This window comes from Equus caballus, chromosome 19, assembly GCF_041296265.1.
Source record: "Equus caballus isolate H_3958 breed thoroughbred chromosome 19, TB-T2T, whole genome shotgun sequence".
NCBI lineage: Eukaryota > Metazoa > Chordata > Mammalia > Perissodactyla > Equidae > Equus > Equus caballus.
In genome coordinates this window covers 45,618,564-45,644,943 of record NC_091702.1, presented here as the reverse complement: position 1 = coordinate 45,644,943, position 26,380 = coordinate 45,618,564, and the positions used below count along the sequence as shown (strand labels likewise).

The 26,380-nt window shown below is 43.8% G+C and overlaps 1 protein-coding gene and 1 long non-coding RNA gene across 40 annotated transcripts in view; both read left to right on the top strand.

Annotated features, from left to right (window-relative positions):
• KALRN (kalirin RhoGEF kinase) overlaps positions 1-26,380 on the top strand; it is a 641,465-nt gene that overhangs the window by 105,850 nt on the left and 509,235 nt on the right. The gene's annotated exons all lie outside the window — the stretch shown is intronic.
• Positions 16,031-19,463, top strand: LOC138919216 (uncharacterized). Its single transcript, XR_011429215.1, has 2 exons — positions 16,031-16,266; positions 16,541-19,463. It is a non-coding gene; the product is annotated as an uncharacterized lncRNA (long non-coding RNA).

Here is a 26,380-nt window from a genome sequence, read left to right as displayed (position 1 = left end):
CTCTGGCTGCCAGCTTTATGAGGGCAAAAACAGACTGCTTTGTTTACTCTCCCTAGCACCTAGTGCTGGTCTTGGCACATAGTAGGTGGTCAGTAAATATCTATTGGATTATGAGTGAATGAATCATTTTCTTAGAATCCCTATGGTTGAGAGGTGCTTCTGGAACTGGGAAATGTTATTATGGACGCTGGGATGGTCCATAATTCACCTGTCTTGGCTGGACGCCTCTCTCGTCCCTTTCTCCAGCCACCTAGGAAGCTGGTATGGCAAGAGAAAGCACATATTTCTTCATCTCTCACTGGCATGTGGATGGTGAATGTGTTTTCTTATTTTTTTTTTTTTTCTGAAAGTTGGTGGTTCAATCCACATGGTATATTGAGCCCACTGGGAGGTACCAGTCTAATGGGGCTTTGTGAGTCCTGCCTTGGGGAACTCATGGTCTAAAAGGCTGAGGGAGGAGTATTCTTTTTGGTAACAGAAGTGTGAGGCTTACTTTTGGGAAGAGATGAATCTCTGTGAGCCTTGAAGTCACAAAGTGCTAGGTTTGAATCCTATCTCTAATTGTAAGCTGTGTGACCCTGGGTGGGTCCCTTAACTTGGCTCACAGATTGTAAAATTTGTATGAGAAAAACCACAAATAGAGTCTAGCAGAGTGCCAGGAAACAAGGGTGCCCAAATAGTATGAGTTTCCTTTTCCCCTTTTAGTGGGGAGACAGAAACATACCAGAAAATACCAGTCAATGCTAGTGATGGGGTGCCATCAGTATGCAGTGGGGAGTGTCTTGCTTTTTGGGGCCAGAGGAAGTATACTCCCTGGACCTAACGTATTTCCTTTTTATTTTTTCCTGGTTTAAAAAATAAGTGTTAGATTTCACAACTGGCTTCCCAGCTGCCTCGTATTCATCTCCTTCCAAGCATCCCCACGTGGCATCCCGAACTGACTCAGTGTAAGTCTCAAGGAGGAGTGGGAGGTTCAGGGTCCAGAGGGAGAATGAAAGTTCAGCAGCTCCTCTGGGGTCATGGAAATAGGTTGGAAGAAGAGGCTGGGGAGGGGCTGCAATTCTGCTAAAAATAGCGAGGCAGAGGCAGAAGCTAAGAGGGCAGCCAGAGGTCAAGAGCCGGGGCAGTCTCAGGCACACAGTCTCAGCAGAGAACTTGGAGCTTGGCATCCCCTTGGGATGGGGTGGTGGACACTTCCTAATCCTGTGTGTCACCTGTGCCTGCCCACAGTGGGCAGCCAGCATGTCATCTCCCCTTCCAGGCCTGCACAACACTCTCTTCTTCCTCCTCCTGTTCACCTCACACACTGCCCCCTGCTACCTTCCATCTGTCCCTTCTTCAGCAGTACAACAGCAGCAGGCATTTACTAGACTTTCTACAAACCAGTCACTTTGTACTAAGTGTTCTTGGGCCTCTGTCCTCTGGAAGTCTGTAGTCTGAGATAGCATCCTGGACCCATGGACCGCCAGAAAAACAATCAAAGAACGACCATTAAATAAACACAGAATAGATGAGATAACATGTTCTCATCCTGTATGAGTTGAGGCCAGTGGTATTTGTGGGGGCCTTCTGGGTGTGTATTCAAGAAGGCCTAGGAGTTTCCTGCTTGAAAAAGGTGAGGGTGAGCTAAGTTAGTGCTTTCCTAGGGCCAGTGCTCCAGGGGAGAAACAAGCCCTCCTCCCCCACCGAGAGGATGGAAGAGGGATGCTTTCTGGCTGGAGCTTAAGGCTGGACCTTGGGAGAAGATGCATACTGGAGGGGTCCAAGGAAACAGGAGTCAAGACCGTCTCCACGTTTGCCACAGACTCTCTCTCACCCATTGATCCATTGATCCATTGATCCATTGATTGAGTCATTCATCCACTCAAAAAGCATTTAAGGAAGATCTGCTAAGTACCAGTATGGATGGGAGGGTATTCCAAATCAGTGGTTTTCCATCCTAGCTGCACACTGGACTTACCTATGGAACCTGAGAAATACTGATGCTCAGGCCTCACCTCAGAACAATTGCATAAAAGAATCTCTGGGTCTGGGAGCCGGAGTAGAAAACCACTGGTCTAGATGGCCCCAGGCTCCTTTCTATAACACTGCCACTCACTGCCCCTTTCTGGTTATGGCTGCTGTGCCTTCTGAGTGACGTGACTGAAGATGTGACTTGTGGTCACTGAGATGTAGCCGGCACTCTACAGCCAGTTCACACAAATGCTTATTGAGCAGCTATCGTGAGTCCAGCGTTAGAGAGACATGGAGGTGACAATAACAGTTCCCTTGGAAGTAACTTGTATTAAGTACTCCATTTCCTTGAGTGTTTATCTGGTGAGCCAGAGCCAGCCTTTCTGATGAATGAGGTTTTCTGTGATTTGCCCTGTCTTGTCCCTCAGTAGACGAGAAATAGTGACTATATAAAGTGGATTTCTGTTAAATGGAGATGAGATAGGTGGTGAAAAAGACACAGAGAAATGGATGGAAGGCAGGCAAATAGGGATGCTAAAGGGACAGACTGTTTTCCTCAGGAAGGTTTTCACAAATGCACTATCAAGTTGTCTAAATCATGAAAAGGTAAAAGTAAATAATATGTCTGTTTCATATTTGGATTGTCAGAGAGGATTTGAGCCCCTATGAGGCTCCACTAGGCATAGTGGACATGACCCTGGTGCTCAAAAAACATGCACCCTGGCTGGGGTATTAAGATTAATATGAAAAACTAGAGATTCTTAAGTACTCTGTTGTGTTTTATGACTATAAGGTTATTAGGAGCTTGGAGAGAGAGGGGCGCTACCTAAAGGGCGGTCCATGGCCCAGCTCTGCCAACTGTTACCAGTCAGTAAGGAGAAGTATGGAAATTGAAAGGAAGTATTTAGAAACTTTTATAGCCATTTGCCAGAGTGATTTTGTCTGTGGAATATAAAAAAATTAGGCCTTGTATTTTGTTTTTAAAATTGCGTTTCCCTAGTGATTCATTTTTATTGTCTTTTACAAAAGTACCCGTCTATGATAGATAGAAATTAAGAAATGAAAACAAACAAACCAAGCTGGTCCTTCACTGCAGATGGTTTCAGAAGAACCGGACTGGAGTAGCTGGCAGTGTGGAGAGGTGGGAGCCAGCAAGTGGGAAAAGGGCAGATGTTCTATCTGTTGTTGCACAGGGAGGAAGAGGGTGTCCTGAAAACCTAGACCTTATTCGATGCAGGAGGCTCTCAGACCATGGACATTTATTGAGTTTTTGGTGGATGCTGGAGCTTTGTATTGTGCTTTGTGTGAATTATTACATTGACTCTCCTCAAAACCCCGTGTGATAATGGTGCCTGTCACCATCTCTGTTCTGCTGAGGCCTGAAGAGGGCAAATAATGTGCCCAGGTGCCACAGTTGGTGAGTGGTGGGCCTGCATTTTAAAGATTTTATTTTTCCTTTTTCTCCCCAAAGCCCCCTGGTACATAGTTGTGTATATATATATATATATATATATATATATATATATATATATACCAAAAAAAAAAATAGGTATATATATATATATTTTTTTTCTTTTTTAGTTGTGGGTGCTTCTAGTTGTGGCATGTGGGATGCCGCTTCAGTGTGGCTTGATGAGTGGTACCATGTCTGTGCCCAGGATCCGAACCAGTGAAACCCCAGGCCGCCAAAGCGGAGCACGTGACCTTAACCACTCGGCCACTGGGTTGGCCCCTTGGGCCTGCATTTTAAAGCTAGGTGTGTTGGACTCTTGAGCCTGATGGCTCCTGATCCCCCACCCCACTCTACGTAGCCCCTCCAGGTGATAAGGAGTACGCGCCAGACTCTGCCCATCCAGACGTTCCAGAATAGGAATGAGGAGAAGGCCCTACAGATTAAGATCACAGAGCTTAGGGATGTCCTTCTGGAAAGGTGCCCTGCCTCCTCAGGAGGGGCAGGATGTGGACCTTTATCTGGCAGTTCTGCTCTCTTCTCCTCAGTGCTCATTTCCAAAGGTATTTCAGTAGATGGACCTTCCCCTGGTTTGGGCATTTTATTAGACTCTGAACTGTCCTGTCAGCAGCTTTTCCCAGTGGCATCTCATCCACCCACTTATTTTTAAACTTTTAATTTTGAAATAATTATAGATGCACAGGAAGTTGCAAAGAAATGTACATGGAGGTCCTGTGCACCCTTCACCCAGCGTCCCGCGCTGTTAACATCTTGTGTGTACAACTATAGTACAATATCAAAACTGGGAAATCGACAATGGTATAATCCACAGACTCACTCATCCACTTCTTTTCTATTAATTTTTTTAAAGACTATTTTCTAAGAGCAGTTTTAGGTTTACAGAAAAATTGAGAGGAAGGTACAGAGATTTTCCATTTGTGCCCTGCCCCCACACATGCACAGCCTCCTCCATTTTCAGCATCCACCACCAGAGTGGTACATTTGTGACAATTGATGAACCCATGTTGACACACCGTTATTACCCAAAGTCCACAGTTTACATTAGGGTTCACTCTTGGTAGTGTCCATTCTGTGGGTTTGGACAAAAGTATAATGATATGGATCCACCATTATAGTATCATGCAGGGTATTTTCACTGCCCTAAAAACCTCCTGGTCTCTGCCTATTCAGCATTCCCTCCCTGCTAACCCCTGGCAACCACTGATCTTTTTACTGTCTCCGTAGTTCTGCCTTTTCTAGAAGTTGTATACTTGGAAGCATACAGTATGTAGCCTTTTCAGATTGGCTTCTTTCACTTAGTAATATGCATTTAAGGTTCCTTCATATCTTTTCATAGCTTGATAGCTCATTTCTTTTTAGCACTGAATAATATTCCATTGTCTGGATGTACCACAGTTTATTTATCCACTCACCTACTAAATGATATCTTGGTTGCTTCCAAGTTTTGGCAATTATGAATAAAGCTGCTATAAACATCTGTGTGGAGGTTTTTGTGTGGACATAAGTTTTTAGCTCCTTTGTGTAAATACCAAGGAATACAATGCACCTATCCATTTTTTCTCTTACATTCTGGGTACCACGCTTTAAGAGAAACATCAACAAGCCATAGGGTAACTGGAGGAGGAAGAAAGTGGGTGGTCTGGAAGCCAAGTCATATCCAGATTGTTCTCAGGGCCTAGTGTGAGCATCTTGTGTGTAGATGCTATGTGTTATTTACCTCTCCTGTCTTAGCACCTAAAGCAGTGTGAGGCATGTAGTTGACCCACAACAAATATTTTTTGAATTGACTATTTGATTCAGAGCAGAAAACGTGTGTATAAACATAATGGCTGCCTTCTGTATTGCTGGGCCTCTAATGTGGAGGAAGGGTAAGATCTGTCTATGCCCACCATTGCTCTTGAGGGCAGAGCTAGGATTGGTGAATGGGGGAAAGACATAAAGGGAAACATCCCACCTGAATTTATAGAAGAACTTCACCAAGAATGGGAACAGTGCAGTAGGGAAGTAGCTGCTTCCCGGACTACTACACTGCAAGTATTTAGTCACTAGCAGAATATTAGGGATGCAGTGGAAATGATTCCTGCATTTTTTTGATATGGGCCAAATGGCTTTAATGGAAGTCTTTCCAGTTTCTTATTTCTGAGATTCTAAGAGCATGCAGACATGGACAGAAATAGGACATTTGGAAGGGGAACAGTTTGTGGGTAGAGGGTATTCATGGAGTTTGAGGTGACAACAAAATATTTTAATGGAAGAACACCTGTAGATTTTGAAAAGATTGTATTTGCTTTTTAAAAGCAAAATCCTAGGCAGCCAGATATAAGACCCCTTCCCTCAGCTTCTCTGGGTAACCTGGGGAATTTTCCCAGGGCAATATCTGGAGTTAACCTGGCAATCAGACATTCATCTTTTCTTCCAGGCAGCGTTTGGCAACATCATTTCTAGAGAAAATTGTGGGAGCTGGAGTCTGACTACACCTGATGTGTTTTTGTCATGTTAATCACTTCTTGAAATTAAGGAGAAGATTATTGCAATTTCTATTCCAGGAAATGAAGCAGGCACTGAGTTAATCAGATTACTTCCAGGTGAAAAAGGAAAAAAAATAGGTCAAGGTTCTTAAATTAGGCCATTTGAGAAGGTTATTATATATTCATATATGATTATCCTATAAGGTATGAATTTAAATGATTTGTGTTTTTATTTCATTCTAGCTGCCAAGGAAGACACAAACTTTTCATGTCATATGTTTTTTAAAAACTCACAAAAAGAAAACTAATTGTATGTATTTATTTTTTAGGTAGGGAGTAGGGAAAGGAACTAATACTTATTTATTGCCTACTATATGCCAAGAACTTTACATATATTATTTCATCAATTTTCACAATAATTCTAATGGGTAGGTATTATCATTGCTATTTTAGGGCCAAGAAAACCAAAGCTCAGAGCAAAGTAACTTGTTCTGGGACACACATCTAGTGAAAAATAGATTTGGGGTTCAAAGCCAGGTCTGTTGGAATGCAAAGTCAGTGCTCTTTATGCTGTTTAGTATTGGTGACATACCATGTCTAGCGGAATCCAAACCTATCATGTTCATGATTGGATTTCAGAACTATATCATATATGGTTCAGACCCACAGGTGTCAGTTCCCTGTCTGCAGGAAAGCCTGCCCAGATAGCCTGTTTCCACTATTGCTGATGACCTTTCTGTAGAGGAATTCGACTGAGGAATTCAGATCATTGCTACACTCAACTGCTAATTGCCCTCGGTTCTGGCTCCCACCCATTCCCCCTGCTCTCTGTGCCATTGCCTCCAGGATGCATGATCCTGAAGGTGAACACCATCCTTGGGCACAGTTTCCAGCTTGCATGCTACCCAATGTCTAGTAATCCAAGCTTAGTTTTTTTCTAGTCTTGGGATTGTATTCTCATTCTCATAGGGAGACTTGGAGAGAAGCGAGGAGACTTCGTGGTATAGGAGACAGAACACTGTGTCTGGATATGCTTTGTCCTTGCTGTGTGACTTTCCAGTCCCTTGGCTTTAAGGAGTCCTTTAGCTGTCTGAGACTCAGTTCTTTCACCAGCAAAAAGGGGATAGTAAGAACCTTTTCTCTTTACTTTTTAGGGTAAGCATGAGACTCAGATGATATTAGTATCTAGGAACTTTGTAAGCCATAGGCATTGGACAAATGAAGTCCAGTGGATGAAAGAGAATGATTCTGTCTCCTGGAAAGCTTTCCTCCAGAAGGGGCAGAAGCCAGCACACATGTCAGGGTAGGAAAATATGAGCTCCCTCTGTCCAGCCAGGCTAGAGCAGGTTTCGTTTCTGTATCCCCCTCTTTTTCCTGAATAGCATGGCTGTGTTTCTTGGCTTCAGTTATTGAGATAATTGCTCTCAATCTTCTCTTTCCAATGAGTGCAAGGCTGTTAGACTCGAACAATAGCCACTGGCTGAAGCCTTACAAAGATTCCGATTGGATAGACTGTTCTGCTCAGCTTAATTTGCTTGCTGGCTATGTAAATATTAGGGTTGTTAATCTTTATTAGAGGGTGTTAGCCAAGAAAAATTGTATTTTTTAAAACCCATACATCAACATGGGAAAAAAAGTAATAGTAAATCAAGCAAAATTTAAGAATTTTGATAGCCTAAAAGCTTCCAATGAAGACTAAAATGCTTCAGTGTATTTATTCAAAAACAAGACTGTGGCTTCTAATTCTTTTTGGAAGTGGGCATCTCTCAAATAAATACAAAAGCAAGTTTTCATTTTAGAGCAGAAAAGTCAGAACAATTAGAAGCTGTCAATTTTGCTGTCATTTAATAGATTTGGATTTGCAAGGCAGTTTCCATGGAGTTTTTTCCCTACATAGTCTTTATACCTTAAATTTATTCTGTGCTTATATTTTCTTATTGTAAACTTTTTACCGAAGTATCCCATACATATAGGAAAATGCACAAATCCTAAGTGTACAGTTCAATGAATTTTTACCCAGTGAACACACCTAAGTAACTTGCATACAGATCAAGAAACAGAACATTACCAGCACCCCAGAACCCTGGTCTCCCAGTCGCCTTTTCCATTCACTGGTCCCCCCTCTCAAGGGCAATCTCTATGGTGACCTCCAGCACTGTAAGATTAGTTTGCCTGTTTTGAAACTTTATATAAATGGAATCTTAAAGTATGTACTGTTTTGTGTCTGTCCTCTTTTGTTCAACATTGTGTGTGGGAGATGAATCCATGTTGTATGTAGCAATTGTATGTTACTTTCATTGCTATATAATATTCTGTTGTGTATATATACATCACAATGTATTTGTCCATTTTGCTGTTTAAGGTGTTCAAGTTGTTTGCAGTTTGGGGCTAGTATGAGTAAAGCTGCTGTGAACACTTTATATGGGTCCATTGATGAGTATATGTACCCAGTATTCTGGAGCATATACCTAAAAGAGTAATTAACAAGCTATAGGGTGTGAGTATGTTTAGCTTTAGTAAATATACTGCCAAATAGTTTTCCAAAGTGGTTGTAACAATTTACATCTCCACCAGCAGCCAGGAGACTTCCATTTCCTCCACATCTTTGCTAACACTTGACGTTATTTGTCTTTTCCTCTTTTTAGCTCTGCTGGTAGGTATGTGGTGGTGCCACTTTGTGAGAGAGAGTGTGTGTCTATGTGTTTATTTCCCTGATGATAAATAAAGTCAAGAACTTTCTCATATGTTTATTGGCCATTTGGATTCCCTCTTTTGTAAAGTGACCCTTCAATGGTTTTGCCTGGTCTTTGCTATTGAATTTTCTGCTTTTTAAGAGTTCTTTATGTATTCTGGATATGAGTCCTTGGAATATATGTATTGTGAATATCTTCTTCCAGTCTATCATATGCCTGTTCGTCCTCTTTATGGTGTATTTTGATGAACATAAGTTATTAATTTTAATATAGTTTAGTCTATCACATTTTTTCTTTTATAGTTAGTGCTTTTTGTGTCCTGTTTAAAAAATCTTTGTCTATTCTATTTTTTTTACTGAAAGCTTTATTGTTTTACTTTTCACATTTAGATCAGTAATCCATTTGGAAGTGCTTCTTGTGTATGATGAGAAAAACATTCTTTTTTTCCCCCGTTTTGCCATCCAATTGACTTGAGTCGTTTGTTGAAAAAACCATCCTTTCTCTACAGCACTTTGTCATAAATAAAGTGACCATATATGTGTGGCTTTGTTTCTATGCATTAAAATTTGAAGGTGCCACCAAGTAGTTGGTACCACCTTGGGTTTGATGTGTTGAATAAGTTGCTAACTAGACTCTTGGCGCAGGCATAGCTGAATAAGAGAGGCCAGGGCAAGATCAGCGGTCCAGAAAGTTTCCAGATATAAAACCCTTTGACTCACAGACTGTATTTAGATATGCTTCTCCAAATAAAATAACTTAGATGGAATCATAATATGAATTGGTTTAGTGTCCCTTCTATTAGAAGACGGATGTATCATAAAAAGTGGAATTTAAAGGAATGCAATACCTAGTTTCCAATTAAATACAATTTCTCACAAGATTCAATTGAAAATAATTACTACTTTGTCTAGTGCCAGTTCTCCTCATCATAAGGGAATGCTTTCTCTGGAAAAAGGCCTAGCTGGTGCCTATTCTTGGGGTTCATCACATCTGCCTGATCTGCGTGTTCAGGAATTAGACACCCAGAGTCTCTAATTGCTTGCTTATTTTAGTTGCTTTGTGGAGGGCCTTTGGTTTGTGTCCAAACACTTCCAGCAACCTGAAATCTTTCATGTTTTCTAAGATCCTAAGGGAAATGGGTCTGGAGTACTGCTAAGAGGTGTTTCCTCAAGTGGATGAGCACCCCTTTTCCAAGAGCTCCACCCAACTTAAACTATGGAGGATTTTGGCTCTCTGGCAAATTCCCAACCCATCCAGATAATACAGCTCCTTTCCGTCAGTGATCCCCAGGGTGGTTGGTGAAGTGCAGTCCACCCTCCTTGGGCATGGACCTGGTCCAGGTACCTTTCATCTTAGAGAATTACCCCTCATCCCTCTTCCCCTCTCTTAGGGCTGACCTAGAAGTCTGAGCTATCATGAATGGGAAATATTATTCAGCAAACAATGGAGCAGTAGCTTCTTTGTAAGTTTCCATTTGGGCAACAAGTACAGTTGAGCACCTTCTGTATTCTAGAACTCAAAACCTATTCCCAGCCCTTGAGGGCTTAGTTTACTTCTGACTGTGTTAGATGACAGTCTCACTTAAATTTGGGGCCTGACAAAAACCTTACTGATGCTTCATCACCTGACCTTAGCTCTTGCCCATCCCTGTCCCCTGCCATGGCTAGACTTAGCTGAGTATTTGGTGATGAATCTCACCTGCCTGTCCCTGTATTGTGGCCCGCTTTGTACCTCCATTGTGACTTCAGCTAATCTATGGCCTGTTAGCCAGGACGACTCCAACTTGGATGGCAGGTTTTTATAGTGACATTCAAACTAGGTACCTGCTGAAGCTCCAGTTGCCTTCTGCAAGTTCTTAAGTATCATGATGCTACTATGCTGCCCCAGGGTCTGCATCAAGCTGGGGACAGAGCAGTGCCCTTGTCAAGAGAGAATTAATCTTTTTCATATAATGCCACCCACATGTTGAGATCCTGGGTTCCCCCTGTGCCTAATGGCAAAGGTGTAACAGTGACATGGAGCTAGGACTGTGGTATAAAGTCCCCATAATTGTCATGTCTTATTTCAGTCTGCAAAGAGTCCTAATCACCACAAGTCTTTGCCGCTCCAGATGCTGTATAGTTTTGATCTCATCCACCCATTGTCTCTATGTGTGCACAGATGGCTAGAGATTTTATTTGAGGCCTTTTAACTTCTGTTCTTTTAAAATGGGCATTTAAAAAAGACTCTTCTGTTTTGTTTGTTTAAAATTTTTTTATTAGTCTTTGTACATTTAAAAACCATTGTATATAATAGAATAGCAGACTTTCAGAACCCAGGGACATTAGATATCGTTTGTCCAATCTTCTCATAACTAAATAATATTGTGAGATCTCTCTCTGGAGATATTTTTAAATGTCTTTTACAATCACAGGAAGTCAGAGCTGGAAGAGAACTGAGAATTGTGTGAGGCCAGCAATCTCATTCTACAGCTGAGGACGGAGACCCCGAGGAGGCAGGTGGCTGGATCACGCAGATAGTGGGTGTGATAAAATCCCCGGTCTCCAGACCCCCCAGTCTCGGGGTCTTTGCTTGTGTAGACCAGGCTGCTTCTCACTTCCAGTTTTGCTTCATACTTATTACCCAAAGACAGCCAGGAATTTCTCATAGAGTCTGTCAATGTGCTTGTCATGAAGCATTAATTCCTGCCAGGACTTAAGGTAACATGGAAATAGCCAAAACATACCTTGGGCAAGAGCCATGAATCCCAGTGGGAGTGGGCTGGGATAAGTAGTTATGTTAATAAAACCGTTCCACATCAAATGTGAGTCAGATTCAATACATGAGTGCCACCAAGAAGTTACACACAGAGGGAGTTTAATTTTAGTTCAGATAGATCACCCATTTGCATCTTCCTTCAGAATAAAGGGGGTGGAAGTTGTTATGTCTTTCAAATTAGATTGATTGGTTAAAAAGGGAAAACAATCTGGAGGAGGGTTATTTTCCTGTGGACTGCTGTCCAGTGTACCATCTATTTCTGATGGAGCTTGAACTTCCAGTTCACTAAAGGTGGGAGTGCAGAGTGTGCCTTTTCTCCCCTTTGCCTTAGCAGCATTCAGGAAATTCCGTGTCTGCCCTTTTCCCCTGCGCATGTCCCTGCCCCAGGCTCTTTCCTGAGGCCTGTTGCTCCCGGCTGGTCTATGCTCAGGCAAGGGTGGCCTGTGGGAGCTTCCTGTGATAGTGTACTAAGCTTTTCTTAAGGTGAAGGGAAATCAAAGGAGTCAGCCGTCCTCCTCCTCCTTGGAGCTCCCCTTCTGCTCATATTTCTCCAGGAAGGCCTAAGGCAAGAGAAGAGGCTCAGAGATGTGGTTTGTGGACTTCAGAAATTGTTCTGCCTGCCACACTCTGGGCGTGCTCCTGCCCTGTCTGTGTTACCTCCACGCCCACTCTGCTCCTTAAGGTCCCAAGTAGGGGAGTTTGTGGGTGAATGAGGAGTATGGAGAAGGTGGGAGAGTGTTACAGCCTCCCCTGGGCTTTGTGTCTGCCCTGGGTTTTGTATCTGGTGACTGGAAGGATCCTGATAGAGCCTTATGGAAAGACAGCCCGCTCTTTCCAGGAGACTCCCCATCTAATGGAGAGATGATAATCACTCATCTGGTGGCCTCCAGGGCAAAGCAGTGCCTGAGCTGGGGGTCACTTCATTACCTCCTAGATGCCAGCGCCGGTCTTACGGAAGTGCAGCCAGATCTGAGCTGATGCGGTGATTCAGTCCTCTCTCAACAGGCCATTGTCCGTAAGAGGCGTTCGTGTGTTGATTTGCAAAGCACTCCTGAGCTCCTCTTGGGGGATTTTTGTCCGAAGGGGATCTCCATTCCTGGAATTCGCTGAAAGCTCTCCCTGACATGCCCTCTGCGACTCATCACGTTAATGGGAAGGGAGGGCTGGAGGCCAGCCAGGGTGCCCCGCCCCCAGCCATGTCGAGATGGCTGCATTGATTGCAGAGTCTGACGGAAGGTTACTGCGATGGATGGGGATTCACTGATAGTGGAAGAATAAAGCTCTGGCCCTGGAGCTTGTCTTCTTAACTGGGCTCCCAGCCAGGGCTATTTTGCCACCTCTCTACTCCCCACAGTCGATCATGCACACCCAACTAGATCTGGCTTCCCTGAACACTACTTAGCCAAACTCCCCAATTGCTTAGAAACCCTTAATGGGTCCTCTTGGCCTGGACTCAAGGCCCTACAGGATCAGGTGCACATCCACAAACAGTTGCCTTTACAACCTTATCACTGATCTAGCCTACCTTCTGCAGTGAAGCCCATTATCTAGTCACATGGGGTCTGCTCACAGTCCCCTGAAAATCCCAGGCTTATGTGTACCTCCATGCCTTTTCCCATGCTGTCCCCATGTCTTCTCCTCCACCTGCTCAAATGCACTCCCTCCTTCAGTTCCTGGCTGTTTTACCTTCTCTGTTCATCTAGCTATGCAATAGCCCATTTCTCTAATGTGTGACTAGGCCCCTGAGGGCAGAACCCCTGTAACCCCCAGTGCAATGCTGAGTGTGAGATGAGCACACACTCCTTCTTGGGTGAATGGAGAGAGTTGCATACTTGAAATAGTGAACACTCTCTGGGCAACTTAGTATTATTTCCTTCTTGACCTAGTGCTCATACCCCCATTTTAAAGTGAGGTCTGGAGATGTTTAATGGGGTAGGGGGAATGGTGGCAGGTGCCTCAGAAAGGTTCCAACAAGGCAGTGGTCAAGAGTAGGATTGAAATGGAGCAGATACTAGAGGCAAACAAAACAAAACAGGAAATTGGATTTAACACACCTTGGAGAAGGAAGGTAGGGGTCCTCGGTTGAGTTAAGTGTTCTCTGAAATTTCACATCTACCTGAAACCTCAGGATGTGACCTTATTTGGAAATGGGGCCTTTGCAGATGTAATTAGTTAGGGTAAGATGGGGTCATACTGGATTAGGGGCAACCCCAAGTCCAATGACTGCTGTCTTTATAAGAAGAGCGGAGGATACATGGAGAAGAAGGCCGTGTCAAGGTGGAGGCAGACATGAGTGATGCAGCTACAAGCCCAGGAGGCCAAGGATTTCCGGGAGCCACCAGAAGCTGGGAAGAGGCAAGGAAGGATTCTTCCCTAGAGTCTTCAGGGGCCGACACCTTGATTTTGGACTTCAGGCCTGAACTGTGAGAGAATAAATTTCTGTTGCTTTAAGCCGTCCAGTTAGTGGTGATTTGTTGTGGCAGCCCTAGTGAATGAATACAGTGGGGTTCATTGTGCATTTGTGGCATATATATCTGGAATTCAGGGAGTCAGATTCTTGGATGATGGTGTATCGGTGTGTGTGCGGTACTGCCACCAGCATCATGGGTCTAACTGTGGTAAGAAGTCTGCACTTGTTTGGGATGCAGTTTTGCCAGGAACTACAGAGGGGCAAATTCACTCTCAGAAACTCCTGGTCATCTGGATGGAGGTGGCCTGTGAAGCACTTGGGGCATCCTGAGCATGATGGGAGGTCATGGGCAGAGCCATCCCTATGAGTTGTGGGAAGGAGAAATCACACCAGGCAGAATCTCTTGGTTGCCTTCATTTTTATGCAGAAGAAATCTGGTTAAAATGATCATAGAACAGAGGAGGTGTGTGCTGGGAAGAGGACAAGAAGAGGGGTGACGAGGAGTATGTCACAGTGATTTGTGATGAAGTAGATGGGATGTGGGTTTGCATTGATACAAGTGAGAAAGGAGAGGAGGTGCTAAACAACCCACGTTGGCTTTTACGGTGAGTGGTGTATCAGAGAACTGCCTTCTTCTCCTGGGCTACCAGGCAGCTCTGGCTCTCTGTCCCCAAAGCAGTGAGAATCCCATAAAGCTCTGGCCCTTGGAGGATGACTCTAGGCATCACTGCAGAGCCTTCTCACTTCCCCCTTCTCCGCATTAGAGGTGGTGAGGGGTATGGGATGCTCACTGGGAGCCTAGCCCCCTTCCACCCATCGTCGCTGTCCTATTTGAGCCAATCTGTCCCCCTTTCCGAGCCTTGGTCTTCTTCCTTTTACCAGAGGCTTATGAGGTTGATGTGAGCATTGAGGAGAAACACTTTGTGAACCTTAAAATGCTGTATAATATTGTGTCTTAGAGTCCTCCCCAGGACTGAACAGGAAGGTAGGTGTGTCCTCATCCTTTGGGGTTCTGGGGTGGCTCACAGACTGTGTGAAAAGTAATGCAGGTTTCGTTTTAAGGTGATGAAAAAGTTCTCGAAGTGGATGATGGTGATGGCTGTACAACAATGTGAATGTACTTAATGCCCCTGAACTGTACACTTGAAAATGGTTAAAGTGCTAAATTTTATGTTATGTATATTTTACCACAATAAAAAAAATTACAAGCACTTCCTCCCCCTAAACAAAGTAATGCAGATACTGAACAAAGCTGGTATTCAAGTAAGTTTGACACTCTGGGTGGTACAGGGTGATTATTGCACTTTATGGTGAATGCTCATATTTACTATCTTGTAAATATGTGAGGAATTAGCCCTGTTTACTAGGACTCAATGAACACAATATATTATTGTTATTATTTTTGGATGGCTCTAGAAATTCCTTTGGGAAAGAGCAAATTAGATCACAATAATTGGAATTGAAATGAACTGTAAACTGTACTTAATAAAGTAAGATCTGAGGTCACCTTGCCAGCCCTACCTCTGTCCCCAAGGTTATGCTCCCTCCTCAGCACTACTCTTTCCTGTTTCTTCTCTTTTCTTCCCAGCTTACTCTTTATCCCAGCAGGTCAGGGTAGAAATGGATTTGCGTCTATAGGACAGAACCATGAGTCTCGTGTGGCCTCATGCCCTTCACCAAACATGTCCCGTGCTATCCCGGACCCTGATCCTCTGCCTCAGACTTTGCTCCCAAAAGTAAGAGCTATTTGTACACCTCCCAGAGCATTTCATTCTGCAGGCCCATGGCCATCTACATCCAAGCCTCACAGGACCACCTCCCAATTTTCTCCTTTCTCTAGCTCCAAGTGGCTTCTGAAGATCAGAACCACAGGCATAAATACTGCCTGATGACCTCACCATTTCTGAGGGTGCCCCATAGGCTGAAGGCCCAGAAAATAACTCAGAAAGGGGCTGAAGGATGGACATCTTTTTGATTGAGAAATTGTTTCATTTTAGCATGAAGTAAAATGTCTAACGTTTCGTATTCAAATATTGAAACCTACATTGTGCCTCCTCCAAATCATCTCTGAAAATGATGCAGAACTCTGTTTGATGTGGAACTGCCCATGGTGCTGGGTGATTTTGAGTCATGCGCAGAGCCAGGCACAGCTCTCAAATGTGATGGCTCTGTGTGTTTCTGCCTTCAGGGCAGGCAGCCAGTTTGCTAAGAGGGGAGGGAGGTAGGAAAACATCAGTGCCTTCCTGTGGGCTTCTTCTTGTTGAATTTTGCTCCACAGGTTGGAGGACAAGTTCCAGTCCTCCTAACTAGGCCTTAAAAGTCTGGGTGGAGTGGATGCTCACTGGAACCTGTGGAGATTATAAAACAAGGAGCTCCCTGCCTTACGTGCTCAGGAGAGGCAGGACTAAGAGCGAGCATGAAGGTGTAGAAGTTGGAAGGAAGTTGGATATCAGCTCCTTGTGGCCCTTCACTTTGAGATTCACAAAGGAAAACGAGATATCTCCTTGCTAAAAGGTAAGAGTTTAAATTTATTCGAACTCTGAATATTATAGTCTGTTTTAGCTCCAGTGGCATATTTCTGTAATGTATGTAAATAATATTTGAATTATTGTGAATCCATGCTCTGAGCAAAGTCAAACACCCAGTCTTACTCCTGAGGTGGGGCCTTCAGAGCTGGAATACTGCTTAGTGCCCTCTGAAGGGGCTATTTTCAGAAGTATGTATGATGGAGAAGAGTCTCTAGAAAGTAGACAGGCACTAACTACGGTTTTGTCCTTTTTCTCTTTAGCACAATGGAACCTCCTTCCTGCACATGAAGTCCTTCCCTCACTGCAGGTTATTCCAGAGAAGCAGCAGCATGACTTCCAGATTCCACCAAGGAAAGAAGCATGCATCTTCCTGTGTGAGACATGTCTGCTGCATCAAACAATTCTTCACGAATGAGAGCAGGTGCATGATGGTGGTACCAGTACCTCCTTCTAGCTCTCCAATTCTCTGGTTCCTGCTGCTGCTGTTTCTGAAATCACAGCATCCTCACTAGGACCATACAGGGACAAATGACAGCTATCCACAGTCCCCCTAGCTATATTCAAAACACATCATAATAAGATGACATTTGAAGATAAGAAGGGTAAAAAAAAAAAAAAGGAGCACTATGTTCTGCTAGCATGCTGATATGAGTGCCTGAAAGTGGACGTTGGCTAAGTTTCATGTGTGCACCAGCCCTGGATCCAGAAGACTCTCTTGGCAAACCTCTTCAGAGTGAGGATGTGAATGGAGAATGGAAGCATCTGTGAAGAGCAGGCAGCTCCTGTGGGACTTAATGATGGATGGCTGATCACTCACACAGAGGAAGGAGCCATGGATTCCATGATAATGACTCTTGAACCAGCTTTTGTGTTTCCAAAAGCATTAAATATAGAAGGGAACCACCATGTATGGAGTATAGGAAGTCTTACAGAGAAGAGGTGGTAAAGTATTTGTTTTGACAAATCACTTTGCAAGTGATGTGAAAGCAGTGTGGGAAAAATGTCTTCATTTAATGCGCATTAGGGCATGCATCTTGTAGCCTACATCTGTTGATGACATAAAAATATATATTTTGTTGATGTTCTTTATAGATGTTTATAAGTTGGATGCACTCCAGGAAATAGAGAGGAGAGCAGAATAGGTTCTAAGACACTTAATAGGTTCTAGAATTGGAGCTGCATAAGAAGTAGAAAGAAATGAGATAAAGGTAGAATAAAAAATGTATAAATATTGCAACAGGACAATGAACTATTTTAGGACCTTTACTCAGGGATTGAAAAAATTGGATGTGTCTGTAAAAGACACTGAAAGGCTGTAGAGAAAACTAGATAAAGTAGAGTATTGATGTCCTTTTGCGAGTTTAAAACAATATAAATAAGTTATTCAAGAAAGTAATATCTGAGAATCTTAAAGGACTATAAAGTACAGTTTCACAGTTTAGAAAGATAACCCAGTCCTGGGAGCCGTTATCTCTTTTCCAGACAGTGGTAGAGTTCTGGGTCTATTTTGAGATCTTGAGACAATTTCAGAGGATTTTGCTTGAAGAAAGCACACCAATGGACTGTTCTGATGAGCTTGGTCCCTTTAAAGTCAGAAGTGACCATTCTTGGGTAGGGTTGCCCTTGGCCATGGACCTCATATTTTTCACCTATAGGCGTGCCCTGAACCAATTTCCAAGCTCTGCTCTTCCCTCGAGCTTCCCTTTATGTAGTCTTGCTTCTGGGCCACCTAACTGATTTTTAAAGTCTGAGGATTTGCTTCCATCTCTGCATGACCAAGCCTTGGCCAAGCCACTATTTCTGTTGACTCAGTTGCAACATATGCCCCTGCTGGGCATGGTCAGAGCTTTCATGGCTGGCGCACAGTCCAGCTTGAACCCAGTCTCTTCTGTGGTCATTCTGAGCAGCAAGAAGGACTGCATTTTGGATTCACTGCAGAACTCACACACTTAATGTACAAAGTCAGTTTCTATGGCTGTCACTGTGTCCACATCGGACAGTGACCTTGGCTGAGACATCCCTTACCTCTGTTTCAGATAAACTCAGCTGGCGTTTAAAATCTCAGCACACTTCCTCCAACTTGTCTAGAGGAATGTAAAGTGAAAGACATCATCAAGAGATGGAGAAGAACCACATGGCTGGCCATTGCTGCTGCATGAATCTTGGATCTTGAGCTCAAAGATGGCAGTATAAACACAGGTGGCACTGCGGCTACATTTGCCTGGCACACCTATAAAATATGCAGCATATTTCAGCCTTCGGTGTGGGAACGGTATTTCCAAATATAGACTCAAAAGATCCTCAGGTGTCTTGATTCTAACATAGAGCAAGGGATTCTGTCCTGCAAAAGCATCCTGCAGCGTGGGGAAAGGACCTGGTCTCTGCATCTCTTGCTTCAAACAAACTCTTCTATCTTCTGCAGGCTGGAGAAAAATGTGGGTCTACATCTTGAAATAGGTGCCTGGAACCAGAATTACTAACCTGTAGAAAACTTGTCTTACTTTGAACAAATTCTCAGTTTACGGAAGCCTACAGAAATATCAAAATAAAGCATCAGAAGAAGCAGTAACATTAGAGGTTATTAACCAAGGGGATAACCTGAAAAATAAAGTTCTTTTGCCAAAAACTGATTAGTTTGAACTTTTATTTTCCATACTTTTCCTCTTTTGTATTTCTCTTGTAAAATTAATGCTCTTTCACAATTTACTTAATATTGTGAAAAATGCCAATCCAGACTTTAGGATGGCATTTCTTACTTGAGTAATGAACAAGCAGTGGCATGGTGTGGGGAGAGAGCTTGGGTTCCAGTTCTGTCTTTGCTGCTGACCCCAAGTAACCTTGACCTTGTCATGGCACCTCTCTTTTTGTATCTGTCAAATTAGGGGGCTCTCTGGAGTACCCTTCTGGCTCTAAAATCTATCAACTCTGTGTTGCTGATGGTTTCTTCTGTTTGGAAATTTCTGAATTTCTCATCAACTGTCGTAAGAGCTGGAGATCAGGAGGAATGGAAACTTGTGACTCTATTTGCTACAATGTTCAAAACTTTAAAATGCAAATTTAGGTAATTAATTAGTCATCATTGCCTGAATATATTATACTTTAAAAATACTGTATTCTAAAATGTAATCTCTAGAAAAACAAATTTGTTATGGAAAATAAATAATTGTTACTGCTTGTCTCAAACCCTTCAGGGCCCGTCAATCATTGCCTACAGTGGTGGTTCTCAACCCTACTTGTGTATTAGCATCACCCAGAAAGCTTTTAAATATATCAGTGCCTGCCATCCCACCTCTAAAGTTCTGATCTAATTGGTCTGGTATGGGGCTGGGTACCAGTATTTTAAGAGCTAAGTTAAGAACCTGCAAAATAAATTCAGTTCCTGAGGTTGGCGTATAAGGCCTCCCGTGTGTGGCTCATACCTACTCACCTTCGTGCTGACCACCAATGTGCCATCATAGTTCACACGTGTGGTTTCACACTTCCACACCTTTGCATCTGCTGTATGGCTTGGGATGCTGTTGCCCTAAGAGGCCTAGTCTGTCTTGACCCCCTCCCTGCAGAGCAAGTTTTTTTGTCAGCATAGTTCCTACGATACTTCATAATGGCCTGCTTTGCCATCCTATATTCCTGTATTATAAATATTTTATCCATGATCGTATGTGTTTATATTCATAAATTGGATCATCTCTCATGCTTAACACCCCCCCCCCCCCGGTGTCTCCCCATTGTATTAGGAATAACGTCCACACCTCTTCCCTTGGCCTATAAGGCCCTGCATAATCTGAAGCTGCCTTTTTCGCAGACCTCTTCTCCTACCACTTCCCACTTGTTCACTTCACTCCAGCCTTACCAGTCTTCTGTTCCTAAACCATGTTAAGCTTGTTCCCATCTCAGGGCCTTTGCACCTGTTGTTCCCTCAACCTGGGACATCTTCCATCATCTTCTCATTTGCCTCCTTCCCAACATTCAGGCCTGAGCTCAAATGTCATTTCCTTAAAGCGGCCTTTCCTGAGCTTCCTAACCCAGGTGGCGTATCCCCTGCCCCCTCTGTCCTGCTCTGTCCTACTGCTTTTACATTCTTTTAGGACTCACGCCATCTGAAATGATATTTTTGTTTTAATCTTTCATGATTATGGAAGGCCTCCCATTACTGGAGTGTAAGTTCTGTGAAGATAGTCACTTTCTCTGTCTAGTTAGCGGCTCGATAAATATTGACTGGAGAGTGTTGTCTCTCCTAGAAGATAATGCTATGCCTTGCATGTAACTGGAAAGAAGGTGTTCAATAAGGGTTTGATGAATGAATAGTTATATGTCACAGATGTTTCTCCCTAACAGCATGACCAAAGGTCTCTAAATAACACTAATAAAAATTAGGCTGAGATACATTTGCATTCTTCTTAATTTTCAGTTTAAAAAAAAAACAGAGAAAGCAAATATATTTTTCTTTTTACAAGAAAATTGGATTCTGTCTCTCTATAACTTCAAAACCTTCATTTCTAGGACTCATACCAATGGGGACTCCTTCTCTCCAGGGATCCATTCAGCAAATAACAAAGGGAAAGAGATTCCTCTGGGAACTAATTTGGCCTAGAAGCCCCCAATTTAAACTGAGACCACTGCTCTGAACTAATATGAGGAGGAAACAGATGTTTTTTTGAACGTCTAATCAGAGAGCTTTCCAAATAGGTGGCTGGACAAGTGAAGATGGAGGGTGGGCAGCAACGAGAGAGGAACCGCAGAGCACTGCATTGAGAGTCTGGGCCCGGGGCTCCCTTAGCTCTTTCCTTGCAGTTGACCCTGACCCATGAGCCCTTGTGAAATTGTCGAGGAGGAGCCTCTGGTCATTGATGGTGATGATGACAGTTGTAATTTCTTCTCCCTGGCTTGGCTCTTGCCTTGGGATACCTAGAGGTAGAGAATAATTAGGAAGGTTGTCAGAAACCTTGGGAGCAAGTATGGAACAGCACTGGGCTCCCTAGAGAACCCAGGATCTGTCAGGTGCAATCTGAGGAGAAAGGGGTAGCAAGTCTGTTTTCCCATCTGTGAAATGAAGGGGTTGAGCTAGATGGTCTTCACCAGCTCTCTGTTTCCAACCTGCTCCATCTGTAAGAATTCATAAGCATTTTCTTATTGAATTGATCAACATCCAAACTGTAGGCAACAGCCAATCCAGTTAGAATTTCATCATGTGATTCTTTCAACACATCTGCCAAGTATCTTCTGTGTAGAATTCCATGACATTCTTTGGTCTGTGGGACACCACACAGCAAATTCAGGTAGTAAATTACCATCACAGTGAGATGTGGTTGGGATGCTATAGAGTTGCATTGTCCAATAGGTAGACACATAAAATGTGCCTGTTAACGTTAAAATTAGTTAAAATTAAAATAAAAGAAAAAATTCAGCTTCTCAGTTGCGTTAGCTACATTTCAAGTGACCAATAACCACGTGTGGCTAGTGGGGACTGTATTAGACAGAGCAGATATGTGCATTTCCATCATCACAGAAAGTTCTGTCAGACAGCGCTGGTTTTATAGGGCACCCTTGCTACAGATAAGAGATGTGGAGGTAGAGAACTGCTAAGGCGCCATCCATCTCTAAGGCTGAGTGATTCTGTGGCTTTGTATTGAAAGGATTGTATTCCTGCCCTTCCTCTGCTGAACGTCTTTTGGTCTCCAAAGGTGCTGAGGCTGGTAGAGAGGGACAAAACCACTGCAAGGAGTTTCTGTCTGCTTGCGGACATTGTCATTTACCTCAAGAATTGGAGCGAGAGATGACGAGATGATACTGGAAAGCCCTCAAAAAGTTGAAGAGTTGCATGAGTCTGAGACATGATGATTGTTAAGTGAGTGCATTAGACACAAAGCACTTGGTCCTGGCCTCTCCTTGGCTTCCATCCCTCCAAGCCAATCAAAGTGAAGTTGATCCGAAGCAGTGGGGTTTGGTTGCCATTGGCAACTGATTCTCTACCTTGTCTAAGCTGGGTTGGAGAGAATGTGGGAGAGGTCAGGGAAGGGCATGGAGAGCTGGCTTCTGCTGGAGAGAGCTGTGTTTGCCTTGGCTTTAAGGGAGCCCCAAGAGTGGTGCTTAGAGTCTTGAAGTATGCCTGGCTCAGGGGCTCAGCCAGGTTCGAAAACTGGGGGAGGCTCCCTAGGCTTAGTGGTGCCATCTTCTTTCCCAGGTGAAGAGTGAGCTCATAGAAAAGGTGACTCTTTGTCTACCCTCTCTCAGTGTCTCCTGGTCTGGCATTCCCTCTGCTTCCTCTCAGGTCTCTTCATCATGGTCTTAGCTCTTGTCATGAGAATGTAGTGTTGTAGAAAAGGCAGCACTTTTGATGAATGTGGTGACTGCATTCACATCCCCTCTGGTTAGGGTTAGGTCTCAGTGGGCCTCTGATGGAAGAGGACTCTGGGAATGATTTGGAAGACAATCCCGTTTGTCACCACTGGCAAAAGTACCTCTAATCACATGACACTGTGCTGGGAGCTGTGGGAAACAATGTCAAAAGCACAAACTTCCAAACAAAGGCAGGTATATTTAGAATACATACAAAGAGAGTCCCACTCTAAATGTTGACCCTTGGGTAGAATGTCATGGGCTTTGAGCTATACTGACTTTGATTCAAATCCTATTTATTGACTGTGTTGTCTCAGGCTCTGTTAGCCTCAGTTTACTCATATATTAAATGGGAATAATGCCTTAATTGCAGGGATGTTGTAGGAATGAATGACGAACATGTATGTAAATAACCAAGCAGAAGGCTTGGCACGTCGAATCACTTAACAAATTATTGGCATTCCCTTTATAAGGGGTCAGTGCTGTGACTTGGATGGGAGTGATGGAGAAACTATGGGCAGTCCATGCTTGGGGACTGGAAATCATTCCACTTTACTAATAAGCATGTGGGCTCTCTGGGCTGCGTGAATGATGGGGTAGGGATGGGGTGGGTTTGGCTTAGTGCATCACGGAGGTCCTCCCTACAGGACAAGGGCTTACAGGTATGAAGGAGCCTATTTCTCTTCAATCCTGAGCCAGAGGTTGACATTTTAGCAGCTGTAGCTTTTCCCAAGCTGTGGGCTCTGGTTGCATGGGGGTTGATGTTTATGGATAATCCATAACTACCTGTGCAGTGGAATCCCAGGGATTGCTGGAAGGGCAGTGTGTGTACTTTTAGGGGGAAGAGAGGAGGATCGCTATGGCTCCCTGGTGCCTCACATTCAGTGAAGTGCTCTCCAGTCAATGGTATTGATTGGTCTCTGATGGAGATTTAGTTCTGTTAGTTCAGTTTCCCATCTTACTCTAGAATATGAGTGTATATTTGTATGTGAGAGAGACAGGGAAGGACCAACAGTGGACTGACTTTCCTGTCAATACAGGAACAGGTAGGGGAGGAGGGGGTAGCCAGTCTCTCTGGGACTCTTAGTTGGCCTGGATGTGGGAGTGGTGCCTTGCTGGAGTGGGACTAAGGAAATTAGCATTAGAGAGTGTTTTCCACTAAGAAACTGGAGAAAGAGGTGGGAACAGTCCTCCTGTAGGCCCAGTGTTCTGAACACAAGATGGAGTGCCCATCATTGGGTATGAAGTGTAAGACTGAGAGAAGGGCTGGTGTGGTTAAAACCTAACCAAGAGCGTTTGAGTTCCCTTCTCAGAGAATTCCTTGGCAAAGCCTTGGTTAGCTGTCTGTCGATGTACTTGGGTTGTGCAGTAAAAAGCCAAAATAAACAAAATAATGACACAGAGATCTAGTCCATCACTCTTGTCCCTTACCAACCACATCAAGCTTTAAGATATGCCTTTATCCCAAGGAACCTTTACATCCTCCCTGCCATCTCATAAACCATTCTCTGAAGGAATGTCTCCTCCCTGCATGTGATGGAAGTTGTTGGATGGATGTGTGATGGAAGATGTCGAACCATTGGGAAGGAACTTTACATTTAGTTAACATCTACTGTGTGCCAGGGACCATATGGGGCACTTTCCTGTGTCATTTTACTTTTCATACCATCCCTGTGATCTATGCGTGTAAAGTCCCAGTTTTACAGATTAAGAAACAGACTCAGAGATGTGGAGTGTCCTGCCCAGGGTGAATAAGGTACAGTGCTGGGATTAGAATTTATTCCAGATCTGACTTTAGCGCCAGATCATGGAGAGCCCCTAAGTGTCAGGTTAAGGAGTTTGGAATTCTTTTAGAGGGCGACAGGGAGTTGTTGACCAGGAGCAACAGCTTGATATATGAGAGGAGGCATTTTCCTCTTGAGTACACGCAGAGAAGTTGTGCATCAATAAAAGCAGTCTTTAAACCTCTCCCATTTTTATGAGCCCTTGTGAAACTCTTGGGCTTGGTTCTTCTTTATGTAGTCAACACTATATGTGCAGTCTGGCTCCAGTCTTGGGGCTTCCTGGAGCCTGCAGAGTCTCAGGGCAGGAGCCACATCAGTTGCCTTGTCTGAAATATACTTCACGGTCTTCCTCAGTTCCTGCATTCTTTATGCCACCCCTGCTCTCAGAAGTGATGGCTTTGTGCATTGGAGTAATCCTCTGTAAGGTGATTTGAGAAATTGGACCCTAAACCCCTTTTCTCTATGTTACCCATTCATTCACACTTCTGCCCACGATGGGCACATGCTGTGGTACCCAGCTCAACTGTGCACCTCACGTTCTGCTTTGTGTTGCTACTGTTTTGGGGCTTGGGTTATTGACATCTGTGATACTGTGAGTTCATTGAGGGAAGAGTCCTCAACTTACACAGTTATGAAAATCCTTCACCTGCCAACGCAGCGCTCGGCTTGTTGGGTACACTGCAGAAATATACACAGAATGAAAATGATTATTGGGAAGAACCTCTGAGAGAAGTCCTACACAGGGCTTGCTTAGAACCAAAGGAGATTCCTCACTGGATAGGTGGGGTGGGAGTGGGGGTGGTAATTGCTGAGAGGAGTAGGTGAGGAAAGGCGTCCCAAAGGCAAAGGGAATGTGTATCACTTATCTGTTGCTGTGTAACAAAATGCCCAAACCATAGTGGCTTAGAACAACTGTTGATTTACTTATGATTGTATGGGTCAGCCATTTGGATTGGGATCAGCTGGGTGGTTCTTCTGCTGGTCTCCTCTGGGTGCTCATGTAGCTGTAGTCGTTTGGCAGCTTGACTAGGGCTGGATGGTCTAAGATGGCTTCACGTGCACATCTGGCAGTTGGTGCTGGCTGTCAGCTGGGTACCTCTCTGTTCATCTTGTGACATTCCATCCACCAGAAAACCAGACTGGGTTTCTTTAGGTGATGACAGAAGTGTTCCAAGAGGATGAGAGCAGATGCTGCAAGTCCTCTTGAAGTCAAGGCCTAGAAGTCACATGGTGTCTCTTCTGCTGTATTCTTTTCGTTAAAGCAAGTCTCAGGCTAGCCCAGACTCAGGAGCTAGGAAGGTAGACTCTATCTCTTGATGGAAGGAGAGGCAAAGTCACATTGCAAAGGTGCCTGCACATATAGATGGAAGACTTGGTGGGGCCCGCCTTGTACACAGTCTATCATAGAAAGACTTCTGTTTTTCTGACCCTCCCTTAAGTTTGAACTGCATGTGCCCTGAGGAATTCCTGCCTATGGAGATCAAATTAGAATTTAGATTTTCAGGCAGATGGTTTAATAACTGTAAGCAGTTACCGTCAGGTCTCTGAATAAAATCATCTTTCTCGGGGTTCTGGGAAAGGTTCTGGTGGATGTCCAAAGCATCCTCCTCCCAAAGCTTTGTGTTACCCTCATAAATTTTTGGGCGCTTAGTAAGGAAGACAGCTTGGTGGAGTGGAAAAGTGTGGGTCTGGCAGTTGGACAGACCTGGGTTCAGCCAGTTCAGCTTTAGCACTGACTGGCTATGTGTCTTTGAGTAGGTTACTTGACTTCTCTGAATCTTATTTTTCTCATCCATACTATGGATAATATGGGTATATCTATTTTGTGTGATTGATGTGAGGTATCATTCCTTCAACAGTGGGTGATAGTGTTCCAGGATTAATTAGAATCTACCCTAAGGGCAGAATGAGCTCAAGCTCCTCATTCAGAATTCCTGAATCAAGCTGGGTCTCACCCCCACCCGCATTCCCCTTCATGTT